The sequence below is a fragment of the Halictus rubicundus genome, chromosome 15 (assembly GCF_050948215.1).
Source record: "Halictus rubicundus isolate RS-2024b chromosome 15, iyHalRubi1_principal, whole genome shotgun sequence".
Classification (NCBI taxonomy): domain Eukaryota; kingdom Metazoa; phylum Arthropoda; class Insecta; order Hymenoptera; family Halictidae; genus Halictus; species Halictus rubicundus.
This window is the reverse complement of record NC_135163.1, coordinates 9,393,396-9,411,500: the sequence shown is the minus strand read 5'-3', so window position 1 is coordinate 9,411,500 and position 18,105 is coordinate 9,393,396. Positions and strand designations below refer to the sequence as shown.

At 51.4% G+C, this 18,105-nt stretch overlaps 1 protein-coding gene across 3 annotated transcripts in view; it reads right to left on the bottom strand.

Annotated features, from left to right (window-relative positions):
- Positions 1-18,105, bottom strand: part of Pxb (putative Hedgehog signaling attenuator pxb) — a 300,094-nt gene that overhangs the window by 189,080 nt on the left and 92,909 nt on the right. Inside the window, exon 2 of one of the 3 annotated variants that reach the window (XM_076800775.1) lies at positions 16,638-16,725. The exons of 1 other annotated variant lie outside the window; for it this stretch is intronic. The gene's annotated coding sequence lies outside the window, so the exon portion shown is untranslated. The remainder of the gene's footprint in view (positions 1-16,637; positions 16,726-18,105) is intronic. One more of the 3 variants, XM_076800776.1, reaches the window with a different exon arrangement.

The following is an 18,105-nucleotide window of genomic DNA, read 5'->3' as shown; positions in this document are numbered from 1 at the left end:
CCTCTTTTCTACTCAATTCCCCGAATAGTCTCCCTTAAAAGGCGCGGGAGGTTTCGCGCGTTATCCGCCACACCACGCCAGCGACAGCATCGTTGCCGTTGCCACGCCGTTGCCACGCCGCGACGCGACGCGGCGTCGCTGCCAGGGCATCGGCAGCGTCAGAGCTACAACCGCCCCCGCGTGTTCACCCCAACGGTCCCTTTCAGGCCGACAGACCGACACGTATTTCGAAATGGATGCAAATTTACTGTTGCGTACCTCTTGCTCTCCCGAGGGCGAAAGCTTTACGCTTTAACGATCCTTCTACCAGCCGCCACCACCACCACCACCCCACCTTCGGCGCACCTGCGGAACGCATTAATTGTCCGTTGGTTTCGAGTCCGCGGGATTTTCGTCTCGCATTAAATGTAAATCGGATTCCCGACTAACCGCCGCAAATTACTTTCCTCGACCCGGTCTCTGATGTGCTTAAACTGAAACGTTTATCTTTATGTAAATAACCCTCCTCTCTCTCTCTCTCTCTCTCTCTCCTTTCTGCTCGCTCTGTTCCTTGGTTCGGGCTGTTTCGTTGTATCCTCCCGCGAATCAGAGCGCGAAACATCAAAAAGGTCCTCGGGAGACCCTCGCGGCGGAAAGCTTTCAGGGTCGAATTGAATTAAGGGACCCAGCAGAGACGCTCGTCGGTTCGACGGTCAGGAAAACACTCGGATCCGCGGGATTCCTGCGGTTCTCTGCGATGTGTATTCACCGTGCGCGCTGGTCTCTGATGGCTCGACGCTCGACAGTCAGCCGAAAGAAGCTTCCACTCGAAAGTTTCTGCTCGATATACACGGTAGGCTCGCGCGGTATCGACGAGAGCTGCGAGTTCGATCGCCTCTGCTGCTTCTGCGTGTCCGCTGCGAATCTACTGGGTGTGTTGGCTGTCGGGGAGTAGGGGATCATTCACAGTTAGGGTATGTGAACTACAACCTTCGAGACAGCGAATCGCGCGAGAAAAGGCTCGAGCACAGGTGACAGCACGTAACCGTAGACAATGGCGTCTGCCCGCGTTTTAAAGATCCCGAATCGTGTATAATGGCGCGGAAGGAAGAAGTTGAAGGCGCTCGTTCCTCGATGGACTATTCCGGTCGAATGGGCGCTCGTCGGCCGTCGAATTCGCCTCCTCGAAAAACAAACTCGAGACGCAGGGAAATTACGCTGCTCGACGCAACACGGTTTCCGCTTTTTTCCGAAGATCGTCGGAGATCGCTGGGCGAGCGGCCATCGAACGGAATATCGGTAAATACTCGAAAATATTGCCACTGTGTCGACGCTGTATCGATAAAACTCTCGAAACCGAGGTTGACTCGATTTCATGGAATTCCCCCACCCCTCATCCCCCGGCAACACTTCCTCCGGTTCGATCTACAATTTATCGTGTTCCTGATACACTTGCGCATGCACTTAGCAAGTTCGCAGACAGGATTTGCATACATCGGCGCGAAGAGAGACACGAGAAGAGACGGACAGAGAGAACGGGAGAGAGAGAGAGAGAGAGAGAGAGAGAGAGAGAGAGAGAGAGAGGAGACCGTGAAACGGTGAGTTACTATCAGGTTTCCGGGAAATGAATGGCCGATATCAGGATGCACGACTTTATCCTGTAACTGCATCAACAACTCTTGTCTTCCCTGTCCGGATTGTTTTTTGTTCCGCGATGAAGTTTCGTTCTTCGCGGAAATATACGGGCTGCCCGGGATATTTTGTTGCGTCCCAGGAATTCCAGTTTGCAGTCCGCCGTGCATGAATTCCGGCCGCAGTAAATAAAATAAAATATGAAGCTCTTCTACGTCCCATAATCCCGATTTATCTCCGACCAACTCTCATTTTATTTTTCGAACCCGTGCGATTTACTTGGCACGCTCCGCTACAGACGCGTGTCCCTGGAACCTGAGAATTTCTTGACAAAAGAATTGTCGCAAAATTGCTCCACCGACAAATTTCACCCTCGCGTTAAAAAGCACAAACGCTCGGAGCTCCAGGAAACAGGAATTCGTTTAGGAATCCCAAGATAGTTTGAAGAAAATTAAAACTGTACCGTACTCACAATTTATATATCTCACAGACGTAAGACAGACACAATTTGATATAGACCGAATATAGAGCGTGAAGATTATAATACTCGCAGGCACGGTGGACTTTCGCGAACACGTGCGCGGCACATTGTCGTCTCGGACCGGAAATCGGCGACTGCGAAACCACCGGCAGGCAGAAAAACGCGAACAAAGAGAGCAAAGTAGTTGGCGCACTCATGTGGCTCGCATTGCGACCGTATGCACCATCTGAAACGCCTCTCCTACCAGCTCCTTTTCGAATTCTCGACTGGGAATACTCGGAACGTTCGAAGTTGCCCCTTTTCTTCCAGTATCGGATTAGTCACGTGACATTGCGAAGGCGAAGGTAGAGTGGGGAGACAAGTCTTGATCCGACGACCCTGGATAGGGCTACCTGTCATGTCTGTGAGAAAAGAAATTAGTCGGGGAACTTTTCGAAGCGTGCCGTGTAGCGGCGAATACGAGCGGAACAATTCCCGGGCGACTTTGCTATCATTACTCGGAGATTGTGACAGTCGCGAAACTACCGGAAGCTTCCTGGACAATTGATAGGGACTGCGGAATCCCCTGGTAATCTGTATCCTATTTTCGAAGCGGCCGTCTTTACGATCGGGGCCCTAGAATCTGGAATCCCCGGTTTCGGTTGAAATATCGCGCGCGACGAGGCTGCTGGTGGGGGGAGGAAAAAATTCGGGAAATTGCGGCTGGATTTACGAGAAACGGAGAATGGGAATGGCTGGGAGGAACGATCGCGGTGATTTACAAGCGGCACGAACGACCGCATCGTCGCGAGCATTAACGCGTCTCGTCCGTTATTTAGGGACACCGATAGAATTAATAGAAACGTTAACCGCGCATGGCCGCCGTGCTACATTTGCCCCGTGATTTCCCATCGCCTGACACCCCGCCGCCTCTCAGGTAAATAACGGCCGATATAATTTCCCGATTATTTACGCGGGCACCGGCTAATTGCTCCGCGAACGCCGATGCGGATCGTTAATGAGCGCCGTGGAGGTCGGCGACGATACGCGGCACCTAGAGCTGTTCAACCGCCTGCGATTGTGGCAGTGTCGATAGTCCTTTCTAATAGACAGATATATTTTTCCAATTTTTTTTTAATTTACAAGCTTATTGTATCACCATTAACAAGAACTTCCAAGAAATTGAAGTCTAATGGTCTCCAAACTAAAATTGCAACCGAATTGAACGGCATGGAAGAATGTAAGAGCATTAAACAGCAGAGCATGGGCCCCGTACAGTTAACCTAGGTTGTCGTATGGGGTATAGTAGAATGTGCGTCGCTCTGAGGATGAGCGAGAGTAATATATCGGCCTGGCTCGGATAAATACGAGAGGATATTCATCGCTTCGGCCGTGATAAGAGCAGTTAGGTGCACGCCAGAAGCAAGATAATTTCCTTAAATTCGCGGAGGTTAATGGCGGCGTAACTGTTTTATGATCCCCCGGCAGGATTTAGAGGGCTCGATTAAAACGCGATATCTCGACGCGCCGCCGAAAATGGTTAAGAACGCAGTAAAACGGTTTACGTTCTTCGGAAGCTGCCGCTTCAAACTGGATTCGCTTTTTCATCGGGCGGCGATATACAATTTTATGTAAAATTAAACTTTTACCGATGATCGACAGGCGCCGGCCATTAAATCGCGTCTCTTCGTTCCCCGTACGATTTCAACGGGGTCTGCCCTACAACAAATGCCACCTTTTCAAATTTTTTATTTGTCACCTTTTTACTATACCTTAGCAAATATTTGACGTACGTTAGAGAACACCCTGACGGCACACTATAGGATATAGTAAATTCTGGGAGACATCAGACTTGAATCAGCCGGTTCCGCATGGGAGGCTCGTGTTGCAAGAATCGCGATACCCACGATGTCAGCCGGCAACGAAACGAGCCGGGTTCGTAAATGGACGGAAAATAGCGTAGCTTATGGTTCGACGGAGTTCGCACATAACCGATTTAATTGGCGTGGCTGGCCGTGTCCCACCACTTACCGCGTGGTTAGATATTTACGCGGACGTAAACCGAGGTAAACGCGCGCTTTATGCGCGCGCGAAGGGCCAACTTAGGCGGCGTACAATTATACGCGAACGTCTGCAGGCGTAAATACGCCTTGGTGTGCATTTTACGCTCCGAAGTGTCGACCGGTGTTCACCCGTTATTCACGAGGTCCACGGATTCCCTGGGATTCCCGCCGCGCCGATGCAGCTTTCTTCGCCTCGCGACTGCATCCTGATCGGCGAACGCTCTACCAACCCCCTGCATCCCTAAGGGACACTTGACAGCCATAACGACCGCTCATTTTTAGTCTGAACTCTTGCCGTTGGTCCTGCCATTTTCTTTTCATTTTTACTCGGTGCACCTGGCTGACAGATCCTTCCTTTGCTAGAATTAACCTTGTTTGTTAACTTATTCATTCGCCACAATCATCTAGACACTCGGCTGAACTGTCCCGGTTGCCAGGCTGTTTCTATTTTAATTAATCCTGCGAGTTCTGCAATTTTACCGTAGGTTTTTAACGATTCAAAGGTCCTCGACACTTCTCTAATACCCTCCCAGTTTTCGCGGAAACCTGTTATTTTTAATTTTAACGAACGCGGCACTCCTTAAATGTTTGATTGTATTTTTATTTTAGGTGTCTAACCCAGAGGCACTTCTACATGTATCGTCCCAATGATCTCGCCTATTTTAATGCTGTCCGCGGAGGTATAAAAATTTCCTGACGCAGCTCTAATACTACCGAGGACCTGGACATTGTGTCCAAAGTGCAAACTACGTCAGGCAACGTTTTATTTTAGCGGGTCTAATAGTCCCTAAACGCCGTTCTTGTATTTTTCCACATATTTAGCTTGACTCACTGACCTTCTCCTCTATTTTAATACTATTCGAGCAGGTCTAATCCACCTAAAATGTTGCTCAGACCCCAGAGACCCTGCCCGAGGTGCAAATTGCGCGAGACATCCCTGCCACCGGCATCGATTCGACCGATCGAATCCCCCGAGCGGTAGTCACGAAACGCCGCCAGCTAAATTACCCTTTATCTTCGATCCTCCTGGCAGTAAAATGAAATTTAGCCTCGTGAAAGATCGACGATGATTCGATGCATCCACGAACTCCGTCCTAACATTCAAGCACGATTAACTTGGCGCCCCTCGCCATTTTCTCGGTGCTGCGATCGGACACGTAAAGATAGAGACGATCGACGTTGACCTCCGATGAAACGTCGACGATTGCGCCCGGGCATTCCGTTTATAAAGGTTGTCTACGGCGCTGGAGGGACGACCGTAATAATTGGAGGCACTCCATTAAGGTGGTTCCGATTCGAACCGTTTTCCCCGTCCTCCGTCGCGATCGCAATACTGATTGATTTACTTTTTACGGGGGGGGGGGGGAGGGGGACGGCTCGAGAGTCGTTCGCTCTTCGTGTTAATGAATAGCAAAGCGCCTCCGCCGTTCAGAGGAGGAACGGTCGTCCGTGTTGCCGTCGGAAAGGATAAAATCGAGCCGAGAGAATCGCCGAGTGATCACTCACGTCGCGGAATAATCTCCGTTGACCGTGTCTGATCGAACGCTCCGACCTACGACCTCTGCTCCCGCACCTCGCACGACAAGTTACCGGCCCACGTATTACCGAGGAGAGCATCGTAATACACCTCGCCAGGTGAAACGACCGACCCTAATACTCGAACACGATCGGCTCCCGCCGACTTATGGCTCTCGGACGACCATTATGCGCCGCGCCGCGCCGCCGCGATTTACAAGCCGGGGGACTCGTGCTCGAGCTGCCTCCCGAGACTCCCAGTCTTTGAGGCGATTCCACGGAAACGGAGAGAGACAGAGAGAGAGAGGGAGAGGGAGAGAGAGAGAGCATAGATAGAAGCCAACCTGGTCATGGTTCGATCGAACCCGATACCGGCGAGCACTATCTCAGGTGAAAACGGACATTCTAATTTTACGACAGCAGAACCGCTTGCTTCTCGACACGAGGGTGCACTTTGCGATTTTTTCACGGGGAGAGTTATTCGCATCTTTTTGTGACAATTCGTGGGTTTGTTTGGGCACGGGTTGACCGTGTTCCTGAATTTTTCTAGGTTACTCTCGGGGAAATTGTGGGAGCTGTTTGCTGGAGATGCGAATTATGCACCTTTCATTGACGAGACATATTCCGGGTGAGGTAAGTAGTTCCCTTGGCGGGTAATCTTTAGTGACAACGATGTGTGAAAAATCGTGAATATAGTTCGAACGTGTGTAAACACGTGAGGTAAGTTTCATGAGAATGTATGGTTTAGTTTACGAATAAAAAATTCGCAAAGTACGAATGTTCACGCAGACCGTCGAGGCGCGCAAAAGGAATCGTAGCTGTTTGATTCGAGCACGTTGCCCGGAAGGGACGGAGCCGGTTTGCGTAGGGAATAGGAAACGGAAGGGTTGATCGCAGTCGAGGAAAACAGGGGGCCGAGGTAGGGGAAGTCTATAAAGACGTTGGGTCCAGGGCCACTTGACTTCAGACAGCGCGGAGCACCGGAACTGCCGATTCCCAATCGTAAAAGCGGAGGATGCGAGAGCAAACCCATTCCAAGGGGAATCTATTCCGAGCCTACCGGACCGAAAGAAGTAGGAGCGAGCAGAGGCAAGCAGAGGCAAGCAGAGGCAAGCAGAGGCAAGCAGAAGCCACGCCAGATGCCAAATTTTACGAGTTCCCGGTTCCATCTCTCGACGAAGCCACGATCCCTATCCGGTCTGCTCCTCGTTTTTCCTCTGGGTGGAAACGAGAAGCTCCCTCTTTCTCTCTCTTTCTCTGTCCCTGTTTCAGTCTCCTCCGCCATTTTCCGCGGTCGAGCGGAGCTTCAATCATAAATCCCGACGTGGTCGGGCCCAGTACGTCGCTAATCCCGATGCGTGCGATGCCGGGATGCCAGAAGCGCAGAGGCCGAGGCTCCTCTTGGCAGAGAGTCAAAAGCCTCCCCCGAAAACCGGTCCACGACACTGCCACCCCCAACCCCGAAACCCTCGGTGGTAGACGAGGACCAGGGCACCGCGCGCCAGGAAATCCTCGTCCCAGGAGCCGCCAGGGGTCATCTTTCACCAGGATTTATCACCGGGGCCGCGACACCTCGCCGAAATTCCCATTCTCCTCGGTGCGTGCTTCCACCGAAAAATTTGTAACTCCCATCGGCCGGCCCGCGCCAGGTCAGCCTTCATTGTTTCGTTATTCGAGACCAACTTGCGGCCGAGCCCTCCGGGAATTGAATAACGCGCGACAACTGCGTGGAGATGACGGAGAACGGTCGTGGTTAACGCTGACGGCAGAGAGCATGAACTTCAGTTCGGTTATGATACCGATCTCTTCAGATTTCCAGAACATTCGCTGTCCATTCAAAAAGGAATATCTCTGCTAATCACAGCATCAGTTCTTTCAGTTGATTATAATTAAGACATTCAGGCTTGAATGCAACACTTTGAACAAACAATTTCATTCCCTATCAATTCCGATTTATAATGCCTTTGTCGAGGTTCGGTCGCATAACAGCGGGTTGCATAATAGCATTACTAATAATCATTTCGATTACGTAACTCATTATGCGGAGCATGTAATAAACTGCGTTCGTAGAACACCGGGTGATTCATAAGCAGACTGCGGACGTCCACACAAACACAGATCAGATTATAATTCATAAAACAGTCGATTAAATCCTCCCTTTTGTCGTGTCCGTTCAATCGCAGTTTCTACCTACAAATCGGTAAGTGGTAAAAATCCTCCGTTCGATCGTAAAATATAGTTGCACCAGCGAACGGTGGAAAAATCGTACGGGCGATAAAGCTTCGGAATCGGAATCGTTGAACGCGAATAATCGGCGATCGATCGATTGAAACGCGATCCCGTCGATTTCCGTCGCATTACAATTTCGATGCCGGTTCTTTGCCGTGATTACGCGGCTCGAGTGATACTTGCGAGTTCTCGTTACAGCGATTAACGTCATTAATGGGGGGGGGGGGGGCCCGTCGTCGGCGGCCGTGTTATTGACACGCGTCCCGGGTAATTGTCCGGGGCAACGCGTTGAAAAACGAGACAGCCCCGCGGATATCGCTCCCGAGCGGTGTGCTGCGCCGCGCTTTCCGATTTCCCCTTTGATCCGCGCGCCGATTTCCGTCGATTAAACCGCCGCGTGCGCGTGATGGACGGGATGGATTAGATTCCCCGTTGGTAATTTATTTATCCCCGGTTTTCCCGGGCTATGAAAGCGATTGCGCCGGAATCGGATAGACGTTTCGTAAAAGTCCGAACGAGGCCGAAGGGATCGGTACCGACGCGAACGAGAGGGGGAAAGGGAAAACCGACGACGCGACGATTGGCAACCGGGCACCGTTCCCATCGCTGGCCAAATTAATTCAGAATTAACGTCGACTCGCCGACTTTCGGTTGCGGTCGTGGTCGTGGCAGTGGTCGTTCGGGATATCCCACATCGAGCAGCCTCGACACGGCTACGACTCGGTTACCGTGTTCCCCGGTCGCTGTGTAACGTGTCACGTGCACGTACCACACGTGGCTGCCGGCTTGTCGGTGCTGCGTTTGACAGCGTACACGTGCTGGCCTTTCTCACCGACGTCGGTTAACGTGAAGGACGCCTGTCGCGAGAAGCGAGAACCGACATCGAGAGTCCCGGCAACGCCTTTGCTACCTTCCCCGCGAATTACAAAGCCGGCGAACACTGTTCAACCTTTCACTCACGCTGAAAATCGGCTCGACTCGCATTCAGTTCAAGAGAATTTTATTCCCCGGTTGAATAAGAAGTGATACTCAAAACCGAAGCACCGAGTCATTTCACGCTCTTACATAATAAAAGGGTGCGAAGTAAAAATCAAGTCAAATGAGTCAGTCGACCTGTTAACGCCGAAACCGGTCGAAAATCGGCTCGACTCGCATTCAGTCTCGAGGGAATTTTATTCCCCGGTTGAATAAGAAGTGATACTCAAAACCGAAGGTACCGAGTTATTTCACGCTCTTACGTAATAAAACGGTACGATGTAAAAATCAAGTCAAATGAGTCAGTCGACCTGTTAACGCCGAAACCGGTCGAAAATCGACGCGAGTCCCGTGCAAAATGAATTTTCCCGGTCATTTCTATCGAAGTGAGTGCTTGTTCCATGCGGTGTACAAGTTTCAATCAAGTCTCGCGCAATTCCCGCCGTTGAATTATCGATACATGTAAGTTTAGCCGGCGACGGTGGCGCCGAGTCGGGCGTCGCGACGATCGATCGCGCGGGAGAGGCGATCGGCACACGCTGACACACCTGACAGGTAATACCGACCGGCTTGCGAAACTTCCCGCTAAGTCCGATCGAATTGTAAATCGAGTCTCGTAGCGGGAAATGTCTCCATTAGATCGGCACGAGCGACGCCTGCAAGACGTCTCGGAAATCAAGCGACGTCGCGGCGCCGAGCGGAGTTGAGCCGAGCCGAGCCGAACGGGTTGAAGCGGCTCGCGCGAACGCGACCCAATTCACGTACAACGCCGGGATCGAATCAAAACGCCATCCCGAGGAATCGGCACGTACAGGCGTCATCGTCGACCGGTTTCTACCCCGCGACATGGATGCTGCACATGATTTTTCTGGGATTCTATTAGGAGGTTGCATTAATTATTGACTTCCGTTGTTCTTGGATCGTGTTGCGAGTGGGGTCTGCGGCGGAGTCAAGCGGTGATATTTGCAAATATCTATAATAGACGCGGCGGGGGTTAATGAGAGGGAGGCTGGTGGATCGAGATTGGTAGGGAAAAAGGGGGGCCGGGTTCGGTCTCTATTGGAACGCGCGGTGGCTTTATGGAAACCAATCGGAAGGGTGTGTATATTAAAGCGGTTATCGATAATCGAAATTATCCCGAATTATTATTAGTTTGTGTGCTCGGAGCGACCGCTCTCTCCTCTATCACTGTCTATCTCATCCTTTCTCTCTCTCTCTCTCTCTGTCTCTGTCTCTCTTCCTCTGTTCCTCGCGATTCGATTACGGTGCCGGTTCCGTGTTGTCGGTTGGAACGGTCGTCCGTTACCGAAAATCCATTTTAGCACGGTGAATGGCGCACGCATCCGCGCGCAATGACGCGGAGCAGCTCGTGGGCCGGATTAACGGGGAAGTAGGTTGTCGGCGAACTTTAGATTACATCGAACTTGCGCCCGAGTTACGTTAATTTGTGTCAAGCGACGATTACAATAAAGCGTCTCGATCCCGTGGAATTTCCGGGCGCGGTGGCAAGTTCCCGCGAAACCTCGCGGGACCGAGGCCATTGCATCGCGGTCCACGGCCCCGGTGTTCGGGCGCAACATGCATCCGACACCCACAGGAAATTGATCATTTCCATGGCGACTGCTCTAACTCCGCTGTTTTCGACAATGTCGACCCGCGGAGTTCTCGCCGGCACAACGATCCATAAAGATGTCTTTGCTTCGTACACGCTCCCCGTTCTCATAAATCACTGTACGATACTAACAACGGTACGATCCCGAAGCGACGTGTCCGGATCCGAATGAATTATAAATTATAATTTCATTCGCCGCGGAGTATCGCTTTTCTTCCTGCTCCCGATCGCAAACAATTTCGGCGCGGTTTCGGGGTTTGATCAGCGATTCGTTAGCGAAAGTGAAACGATCGAAGGTATCCGGGGCATCCAGCGATCCACTTATCTGCCCGGTAAATTGTATCACCGAAGTTCGGCGAAGTTGGGCGCCGGTTCCGGGGGTAATTCCGGCGATTAAGCGGCGTAAACCAGGGAATAACGCGGGGCGTTCCAACAACGAGGCCTCTAAACGAATTACCGCCGTTTCGGTTAACTCGGGTGAAATCGGTCGAAGAAAATCGGCCAAAAGTAAAACCAATCTTCCTCGGAACGGTCCGGAGAACGAGAAAACGGAAACGTTCGTCGTACAGGAGGAAGAGATGCTTTCCCAACATCCTCGGCAATTCAAAGGTCCTGTTCGCAGCTGTCTGGATCTGGGTGATGGTAGCTGATGTACAGTCCCTGCGTCACCGTCCCAGAGGGTGGCTGTGTGTGTATGCCGGCATAGAACGCGACGCCTCTAACTCTATTTCGCGTGGTACAGCGTTTCGTAACTCGGCAAACAATGCTCGCCTGATTATCCGGAAGTAAAGTGCATCAACCTTCGAAACACGGGCCGGTTCGGGTCGCCAGGATGCCAGCCAACAACTCGGATACGAGAAAGTCGAATTTCCATCCAGGGACCCGCTTCCGCCGCTGCCGGAAAACTTTCGAATCGCGGCTAACGCGCCGCTTTTTAACACGGAGACTGTTATTGAAGGGGTGCTGCGCTGCTTTTGCGAAACTGTACGGGCTTGCACGAGTCGCGGAAAATTAGTTTCGATGCTGCACAACCTCCGGATCAATTTTCACAATTTAACCTGTCGGCTCCACCACAATTTAAAAGAAAACCACAGACGAAAAAGCTTTGATATTTTAATACCCGATCGAATAAACCCTGACAAGGATATTGTTGACAGTGTCAAAGAAACTCGACCGCACAATCCGCAACACGGTTTAATCGCGAAACCGTGCGACTGATAAAATCCCAGACGCGCGAAATTTCCTCGAAAACAAGATTTTCCGCGGTGGCCCGCCGAGCTCGCGCGAGCGACGACCGGCGAGCACGTTCGCAGATAATTTCGCGAGTAGGTCCGCAACTGGGAAGTATCGCTGACGGTGGCTCCGCAAAGAAAACCTTGCTCCCGTTAATTTCCGCGACGAGCAGGAGCGGGCTGCTCTCCGTGTTAATTGCGTGCAGCGCATTTCATCGCCGGAGGGGCTTCTCCCCATCCGGCTGGCAAGTGTCGGGACACGACCGGTGGTTCTCGAGACCGTCGACGAATAATAAATTGCAGCTTTATATCCGCGATAGTTTTAATTTCTCACACATCACTGCCAGTCGGGTGGGCGGACAATGCCGGGGATTCGTGGAAACGCGCGCTCGAACCTTTTTAAAAGTTCTGCGCGGGGGTGGCCGGAGAAAAAAAGTATGAATACGGACGTCGGCGCGGGGGAGGGGGCGGGGGCGAGGGTGGGGGTGCTGTCTGTAATTCACGAAGAAGGACCGGCATAGCAATCAGCGATGCTCTCTCGAAAAGGAGGGAAACTGGGACGCGGGACATTTAAATTATGCATTCCCGTTGAAGAGGAGGAACTCGATGGGGAGAGAGAGAGAGAGAGAGCTCCGCTTCCCGCTCCTCTCCGCTTCCACGCCCGCAGGAAGTTCGAGAACTGAGCACGCGGGTGCTAGGAATCGTGCTTGCATAACGGACGACCCCGCGAATCGATATACGTGCCGCATTCCCTCGTCGAAACTCAACAGGCTCCGCAGACTCGCGGAATCTCGGCGCAGGAACGCGGCCGAGTGCATCTTGCCGGCCGATTATCGGACTGACGCTGCCCTGCAGCCCCCGTTCGCCTCGTTACCGAACCCTCGAGCGTGACGCAAGCGTTACGCTAACCCAGCCACAGCGAACGTCTCGAATTACCTCCGAAATTCCGCATGCTCCTTCTCCCATTACGCGCGACTGTTCCCGTTAATTGAGTACACCGTGCGATGCGGAGCCCCGATGCGTTGTGCGAGTGCATTCGAATCGACGATTTTTAACGCAGCTGTTCGCATTCTCCAGCTTTTTGTCCGGTTCGTTCAGACAATTATCGCGTCCAAGAATCCTCTCGGTCCCACTCCGTCTTCGGCATCGACCGAAGGCGCAATTAAAGATCGCGGCGGCGGCTAACGAACGGTCACCCATTCGCTGCGTTATCTATCGTGGTTGCGCAATGCAGCAGCAGCAGCAGCAGCACACGGTCCAGGCCGGTGGAACGAAACCGGGACAATTAATCGAGCGTTACGATCGGCGTGGTGGCGAGAACAAGTGGTCGTTGTTGTAGACGGTAATGCAAATAAGATCCATTGAAAACGCGGGAAGGACTATTGATGATCGCCGATCGAAACAACGGTCCATCGAAAACAGCCTGTGAATGGAATTTCGGGTTTGGCCGACCAACAAGGCCGGAGCATCATTGGGGAAGAGGGATGAGGCAGCGAAATCGGTTGCGGGGGTGGCCGATCCTCTTCTCTATTAATTGAGAACCCACCGGTGGGATCGAACAATGGTGGCTGGGTGCCGCGGTCGGCGCAGTTTCCGCGCGATGATATTTTGTTCCCCGGAAGCCCGGGCAAGCGTCGTCGCGGCCATTGCCCGTTAATTTCCCGAGCGTGGACCTTTCGGTCCGCGAAACAAGCGGGGGAAATTCGCGAGCGGAGCGGACGCGAGACAGAGAGTGAGCAAACCGTGTGCCGAAGCGGAGGCGACAAGAGGGGTCGCTCTGCCAGCGAGAACGAGGAGGGAGACGAGGAGAGTAATTTATGATAGAAGTTTTGATATACTGCGCATTTAGGGTAGAACTTTAAAATATTAAAATAGCTACGGCGATACGATAGAGGCTCGAACCGCGACGGGAGATTTATCATGCGCGAGAGATACCGTTGTATACTGTGGCGGCTGCGACACACAACACCGACGCCCACCCCCCTCGATCTCGCCAACCCTCTCTTACACCGTCTCTCTCTCTCTCCCCTCGGTAGCCGACACCGCGACACTTTGCCGTACACCTACACCCCCGCCTTCTATACGGCCATGAATACATCGTCGGGTTTAGCTTCGTTCAAATGCGATTTCGGCCCCCGACGCGACACGAGGCGAGCTACGGCGAGGCAACTACCAGCAGAGTCGAGATTCATGCATCCGTGTTACCCGATCCGAACCACGACCCCGACCCGACCGACCCGCCCTCCAGCCGGATGGTGTTTTAGAGCCGTGCTAGGGAGCCACCGGCTACCGGTTCCTTGACCGATACCCAGCCGATCTAACCGACCGATCTCCAACGATAGACCTTCCGTTCATAAATCCACGAACCCTATCCCCCGCTACGGCAAGATATACGCTTTATGAATATGCGTCCGTAAATGCGTTGTCGCGCCGCCGAACAGACTCGATAAAGGACACCGCCACCGCCGCCGCCGCCGCCGCCGCGAGGCGTCGGTTTTGCCGCGGGACCGAGAGAAGATACGTGTGTCCTTCGTCAGGGTGGGGAGGAATATTATCCGACCGGATCGGAGTTATTGGGTATACGGCTGGAGATACTTGGGACTCTGAAGTAGCGAAAGGGAGACTGGTTTCAAAGTTTGTCGGTGTGTTGATACTCATTCGAAGAATTTACATTCATAACTTCGAAACAAACCACTACGTCTATTTAAAAAAATGGAAAATTCCCCACCTGTCTCACTGGGAACGATTTTCAGAACTTCGAAACTCAGTTATCGGAAGCGATACTATTTTCAGAGATTATCACCGGCCCGTGACGCTCCATTTTCACCACCTGATTTTCGGCATAGCGGAAAATTTTATTCGCGCGAGAACGCGCGTAATATCGATTCGTCGAAGCGGCGGGACGCCCCGCCGGGCGCAGTAAAAATGTAACAAGAGCAACGCGGCCGACAATAGTTATCGACGATGAATCGTACCGGGACACCTTGCGCACATGTGCCCCGGGAGGACAGGCCGGATTCACCCTGGAAGTACGGTCAACCATAAAGTCAGTTAGGTAAGCCGCGGCCTTAACAATGGGAAGCCACGCGCCATATGCGGCCCCACATGCTGCGCGTGTCGTCGTCCTTGGTTGCACTTCCAGGACGCGTGCACCCTACCGAGTAGGGTTACGTTCCTCGAAGGGTGTCTGCCCTTTTTTTCTCTCCTTTCCAAGGGCACCCTTGGCAAGGGTGCCAAGACCGTGCCAGTAGGTCGCGTTGTTTGCCACGTGATTCATGAGTTATCGTCGATGATCGACGATTACGTGCTTCGAAATCGCACGCGCGGCTTTGTTCGAGAACCTTTTTTTGCAAATAAACAAAAACCCGGAGAACCACCATTCTCGATATTTTGGACCATGTGACCTCGAGGGCAAAATTCCTCTTCGGTACAGACCTTGTTTTTCTTCTCTAACGATCTTAACAAGTGTAAGACAATACATCGACGTTCTTAACACCAGGTTTACGGAGCACTAAAAGCGAGTATTTTACATTACTTTGTAAAAATAAGAAGAATGCTTCTGTACAAGATTGTAGCCATTTTTTAAATAATATCTACCAAAAGGAATAAATGTGTTGAATAATTCCACGTAGACGGATCTTCACAATCTCAATGATCGTAAATTAAAAATATTAGAACCCGTCATTTTGGCGGGTCCCGCAAACCTAGTGTTAAATTCACTGTTTTAAATTGTCCTGATTCCGTCATAAATGTATGAAATGAGAATTTGAATCAGTGAAAAGATTAAAAGACTCTAAGAGTATCAATATATCATCTTCACTACAGTAAAATTATTAGTAAAAAGTATTTAGCTCACGTGCCCTGCAATCGAAAAACCTTTTTCTCCTGTTAACGAAAGTTGGTTTATCGATTTTACAAGGTTCCGTGGATACCACCTTTTTTATTGGTCAGTGAAACGCCCGTTAGAAGATCATGTTTCAACATGAATCCAGCAGTCGCAGCTCTGCGGAACCGGGAGGAAAATCCAAAGTCTTAAAGAAAAGTCCGAGTTGCTGGCGAAGTAGTTGGCGAAACTATGTCCCCGAAAATGCTCCGGTAAGTACGGCGGGTCCACGGAGCAGGTTTTACGATCGTGGAAATTAAGGGTGCCTCGGGTCGCTTTCGTGCATACGAAATCACTTATCGTTAAGCTCCGTCATGAAAAGAGGAGAAAATGGCGGCTCGGCCGTGTCTGTACGAGAAATAGAGCGTTTCGTTGGTGGTGTGGGAAGTCGAACGAGGTCGGCGGGTACTTTGCATTACCGAACGAACGGGTGGCGGGTATTAAAGGCGATAAAACAATACTCGAAGTTTCGGGTCGGGGTCCATTATTGCCGTCGAAAAGTTCGGTGTAACTGGATCTCTTCAGGTTTCGGAGGGTAGAGAAAGAGAGAGAAGTCCGGCCATCTCTGGAGAGCAGGATCTCGAGAGATCCGCGCGTTGCATTAAGGCATCCAGAGGGAATCGCTCCTACTTATATCGGGAACTTAATACCCGTCTATTTACCCCGACGAATCGAGTGGGCCGAAATGGATGATCGATCCATCAGGTTAGCCGGTTCGCTAAGCACGCGCCAGTTTACAAACTCCGCCGACGGCCTCGAGCATTCCGCCGGCACAAAACGAAGTCTGTACAACGCGTTCGCGAATAATGGACGCCCGGGATCGATCGATCGCCGAGCTTCGACGACGTGTAGAGACGGTTTTCACTGGCTAACTGGGACCGGTTTGCGGGATCGACACCTTGCCCACGGTTACTAGGCCCCGGGAAAAGGACACGTTCCGAAATTGAACAGCGTACGAAAGCAAAATGATGTTTGAGAAATGGCAGTTCGTACATGGTGAGTTAATGGTGGCGCTTACGAACTAATGATTCTATTAAATAATTTTCTGTCAAAGTACCTTTGGGATAAGGAAGTGTATCAGTTTAGCCTCTCTGCTTTGAGAACGAATGTCGCCATATCGAAGTCATCAGGCTCGCATATCTACCCTTTAAGATAAAAAAAAAAACAAAATATTTAATTAGTCATTACAATATGACACAGTTTTTCTCTAACATTTAAGGCTTCGATATACGGTCTAGATCTTTGCAGGAAGTACGTTTAATGTTACAAAACACTTGAAATCCTTGAAAAGAGTAGTCGGATGATTAGAATGTAGAAGATGAGTAGAAGCCTGCGGTCTTTGAGAAACTAGGTGTCCACGCCAAAATTCCAGGAGCCTCAAATCAGAATTTATGCCGCAGGAAAGGAGCTGAGACAGCCTCAGGGTGGTAGAAAACGCAAAGCGCAGTACTACGTCTACGGAAGCGAGTCTTCAAGAAATTAGTAGACTACGTCACTATGTCCTACGGAATCAGAATTTAAACCCTAGAACGGTAGAACAGCCAGAGTACCAGAAAATGTAAGGTATAGCGTCGCTAGAAAAGCGCGCAGTCTCTTCACGAAATTAGAAGACCACGACAAAACTCGAGAGTCTTCGAAATCAGAATTTAAACCCCAAGAAAGACGGCTAAGATAGTTCGAGGGTGGCTTTCCAGGCAGGGTGGGGTCGCAGGAGTGGCTGGTCTAACAAGATTCAAAGGACTCGTAAAGATCAATCCGGTCCTAATACCGTTGAAGTGTAATATATGTGGATCAAAGCCGGTCGGATCTTCTTGTTCGAGACGACGTCGTTGGAGCATCGAAATACGGTCAAAGAGAATGTAATTCCTCGTGTGCGCGGTGTCTGGCTAATGGCGGCGTCCCGAAAAGATAGAAGAAGCATAAAGGGTGGTTATAATCGGTCGTTCTTCCCCTTCGTCGGATCGAAGCCGAGGATCGAGATAGCGGACAACGGTATTCGAAGGGACGCTGCGCAGCACCCTCTTCCGGTGTCGACCTCGAAGGGTTCTCGCACAGTATACACGAGCCGTAGGAAGAAGGCGAGGCCGTTAAAAGGGAGCAGAAACACCTTTTAATTCCCTGCGCTGAGACGCGCGTTATATTTTATCCGGGGGTGTTGTCGCTATCAATACCGTCGGGGTTGCTGCTCCTCTTCTTCCTGCTCAACCTTTACTTTCCCTGCGATCAACCCTTATCTCGTCTTCCATATTTCCGTGCTGCCATCCCTTTTTTTCCCACCCTGCCCCCCGCCCGTCTTCTTCCCAGCAGTCTATTTAATTTAAATAACTTTCAAAAGTTCCCCAACCCCAGCGGATATCAGATCTCCGTCGCACATTTCCCTTTTCCATCCCCCACCCCCCGTGTCGTCCTTCGTCCCACCTGTCTCGAGGACGGGGCTTTTTATTCGTCCTGCCTCCGTCTCAGACGCTTTGTTTCCTTCCTCGTTGTCTCCTTTCCGCGTTTCCCGGATTCGCTCCGCGCGCCCA